This window comes from Patella vulgata, chromosome 2 (assembly GCF_932274485.2).
Source record: "Patella vulgata chromosome 2, xgPatVulg1.2, whole genome shotgun sequence".
In the NCBI taxonomy this organism is placed as follows: Eukaryota; Metazoa; Mollusca; class Gastropoda; family Patellidae; genus Patella; species Patella vulgata.
In genome coordinates, this window is record NC_065880.2 from 81,393,929 (window position 1) to 81,398,110 (window position 4,182).

Here is a 4,182-nt window from a genome sequence, read left to right on the forward strand (position 1 = left end):
TTGTCCTTTAATTTAAAAAAAGAACCACATAATGTTGAATAATCTGAGTACATATTGGCGTGGATCAAATGCAAATCACGCATCGTTACTCTATGTTCTGTACGAGACTAAAACGATGTTTTCATCTAACGTAAGAAAAGTCGCAGGTCTAATTTTTTGCCCTTTTGAAATGAAGTGATTACTGTTATTATTATTATTATTTTTAACATAGCTCTATGCTATTTTTATAGGCCCAGGCACTAAACCTGTCCCATCTATATGGGAATCTCACACAGGAAACCGTGGACCCGCTGACAATATAAATCATGCATCCCGCCCACTGGATTCTGCGTTTCTACAGCACCACAATCCTCTCCGTCGTAGACGTCAGGTTGAGGCAGAGCCCAATTAAATGTAGTAGAGCCATCGATCCATTCCCAATTTCCTTCTACATATATATCAGTACCACCAAAATATGTCAAGCGACTGTACACTGTAATAAAAAAAAATAACACAAAGACATTGAGAGAAATATCGTTTAACGTCCACCCGGGGGTGGAGGGGGGTGGCTGAATGGTTAGCACGTGCGCGCTGTACCATAAAGTCTGTCATTGAGTCAACTGGCGTGGTTTCGAATCCCCGGTTGTTCGTGGCAAGGAGTAGGGTCGCCAGTCCAACTCGTGGGTTTTCTCCGGGTCCTCCGGTTTCCTCCCACTGCTAAAGACCCCTACGCGCAAGCGAATTATTGAAATAAAATTGGACCATGTGTTAGTCCCGAAATGACCTAGTTTGTGTCGAGTGGACGTTAAACCCCATTTCTCTCTCTCTCTCTCTCTCTTTTAACGTCCACCCAAGTCAAACTGGTATATACTTATTTCAGGCTAGAGGAAGCTAGAGTGTCCGGAGACAACCCACAATGTATGATAGACGCGGCGACCATACTACGCCTCCCCCACCCCAATAAAAGGTATAAAATATTAGATATAAACAATATTCAATTCTAGTTACAAAAATGAAATTGGTCAATAAGTACATGTGGAAACATTACGGTACAGTCGAGATCAATGGACACACCCCAACTCTCACCCCAATCCTCACCCGAGCCAAATATGACCTACATAAATTGTCGACCTTTTCAAACGTACATATGGGCGGGAAAAACTTATTAAAATGTATTATTCCATATCGGTATCTACAATTTTATAATAGTATTTTCGTCTTTATCAATGGGAGTAAAAGACATGAAAGTAGGCATCAATCTGATACAAACATGCCACAACCAACACGATTACAATTTGATCTTCAAAAGTTAAAGTGGAGTCGGATAGTTTAATGAATTCAGTTAAATTTGTGGCTTCCCGAGTCGACAGTTGAACATAGAACAAGTTAGTTCTCAAAGATATCTGGTCATTTAAATTGAAATATAACACCTTTCAAAGTCTTGACAAAATCAGCCACCATTTGTAATCTGTTCATAGAATGACCAATAAACAGATATCCGCCATCATCCTCACATCGTGTCATAGCTCGGGACCAAGACGTCTCGTCTCCTATATTAATATAGGCCTTGAAACATATATTGTAAGTTGTATTCAAAATGTATTCTGATGGGCAGCGATCTGAAATATTAATGTAGATGTTGAAACATGCTATTGTGTATCATATGGCAGCTATCATTCTGAAGTATTAACTCGACATGGAAACATGATATCCTGTATTCAGGATAAAAAATAATATAGTTTGAAGAACAGCTATTTGAAATATTAATGAAGCTTTTTATATGTGATCTGATTCAAGCAACTGTACGTGATTTTTATTTTTTGGAAAATATCACATTTCTCACCTCACGGCTTAAATCTGCCTATTGTATGTCACTTTTCTGGATTCAAATGTTATATAAATTATTATTAGACAATAGGTGCAGAACAGTAGGAGATTAAACCCCATCTTATTTCATTTATTCACATGCCAAGCTCAAAATCAACTCTCTAAATCATGGAATGGCTGACATATCGAATCGAATCGAATAAAATTTGGGACCTCCACCGGGTCCACTAGCTATGTACGCGATGTTCGTACAACCAGTGGCCTTAATCCGGGAAGTTGGAGATACAACAATTAAATAACACTTGTGACCTGTAGAATGTCCATAAACAAATGTGAACGGCAGACGTCCGACACTTGAGATAGTCCAGTTGCCAAACCCCATTTTGTGGAAATATAGTCCTCTTAATGTTTTTTGGTGGTTTATATATCTTCAATATGTGTAGATCCAGAATCCGGATGATGCCACCCTGGCACCCTTGGGGAAATTTAAATATTCAAGATCGCCACCATGAAGCATTTACTAGTTATTTAGTAGGGTAAAAAATGTGACAGATTCTCGCGGACTTCGGTTTGAAGATGGTTACTATAATAATTAGACCCGCTGAATCCAATGAGCTTGCGTATTCTTCCTAAATGTGACAGCTAATTCTGCTAGTGGGCCAACTTCAAAATGGTGGCTTATATTGGCAGGAAACATATAAAGGCCCCTACAAAGATGTGTAATATATTGAAATATAGGTTTTCGGTGTATTATATATCTTCAATATGTCTAGTTTCAGAATCCGGATGATGCCACCCTTGGGATCCTTCGGGGAATTAAAATATTCAAGATGGCCGTCAGGAGGCATTTTCCGGTTATTTACTTTAATTTGGTGGGGTAAAATTCGGGACAAATTCCCTCAGACCTCGGTATGAAGGTGCGCTATATTTCCAGGTTTGTCGACCTGCTACCGGACTAAGAAAGCCAACGTGTAATAAAAAGAGTTACCTGCTAATCGCCAATATGTCACCAAGCCTTCTCTATAAACCGCAGGTGTCTGTCCTGCCCAAACTCTCTTCCGATACAAATAACATTCCCCGGGGTTCGTCTTGGGTTGATAAGAAAAGGAGTCACAATTTGACGTTCTGGCACATTGTCCTCCACAATCTTGAACTGATAGATTCAGATGCTGACTTAAATAATTACTCACAAGACGGTTTTTAAACGGAATCATCTGAAATATGCTGGTACATTGACTAGAAACTTCAAACATACCTGAATATACATGTACCGCGAAAACCATTAAATAAAGAATGGACATTATTAACTGGATTACTTCGACCTTTAGTTGCCGATCAGACACACGCTTGTTTTAATATGGGAAATAGAATTGAAATATTCTGATAAACTTATCTTCAATGCTTTTAAATCAATTTAATGATACTAGAATCAAAAGTGTACTTTGCAATCTTTAACGCAGTATTAACAACCTTCTATTGGCTGCGCGAATGGGTTTATTTTGTGAGTTATTCTGCGCATGATACAAGTGCGTTGTCAAATCTGGAATAACTGCTTGATTAAAACCGTGGCTTAGTTCGATCATGATCTGTTCGGGCTAAATATAGCTAAGCAGTTTGATTGTTCTGGACGGTTTACTGACAGGGAATGAATGAATATGGCGAATGAATGAATGAATATGGCGCCAAACCCATGGAGATTTATTGGAGACAAATTAAACAATATCGACAAAAATATATCTATACATAATAGAAACAAGTGTCACAGATATAAAATAAAATAAAAAAGCATGTATATAAACATTTAACTCGAACATACACAGGTTACATAACATATACAGTTGCTTTACAAAAAGGACATGCACTTAATCGATATCCACTATCTATTTATTTTGGGTCAATCTTCGTGGTATACAGTGGTAATCTACATGTATACAAATAGTTGTGTCTTTTTTCATCTGTTTGTTTGTTTGTCTTGTTAGGATTGCTGGCTACACTAAGGCTTCCCGGGACGGAAATTTGGTGTATAGTGTTGGCTCGGATGGGGGAGCAACATAGGCCTGGCGACGTTGGCCTACTGCTACGGCGTTGACCTACTCCTGTTTAGAGAGAGAGAGAGATGCCTTTAACGTTCACGCGACACAAAGTAGGTCATTCGGGACTAACATGGTTTAATAATTTTATTTAGGGGTCTTTAGCAGTGGGAGGAAACCGGAGGACTCGGAGAAAATCCACGAGGTTGGACAGGCCACCCTACTCCTTGTCACGTACAACCGGGCAATCGAAACCCCGCCAGTTGACTCAATGACAGACGTTATAATACAGCGCGCACTTGCTAACCATTCGGCCATCCAACCCTCCTTCCTGCGATAGACAGAA

General features: G+C 39.2%; 1 long non-coding RNA gene across 1 annotated transcript; it reads right to left on the minus strand.

Moving 5' to 3' along the window:
* Window positions 1–337: 337 nt before the first annotated feature.
* On the minus strand, window positions 338–2,963 carry LOC126810394 (uncharacterized). The gene is made up of 3 exons (XR_007675207.2): window positions 2,795–2,963; window positions 1,410–1,598; window positions 338–472 (listed from the first exon to the last, which is right to left on the minus strand). It is a non-coding gene; the product is annotated as an uncharacterized LOC126810394 (long non-coding RNA).
* Between the last annotated feature and the right edge of the window lie 1,219 nt (window positions 2,964–4,182).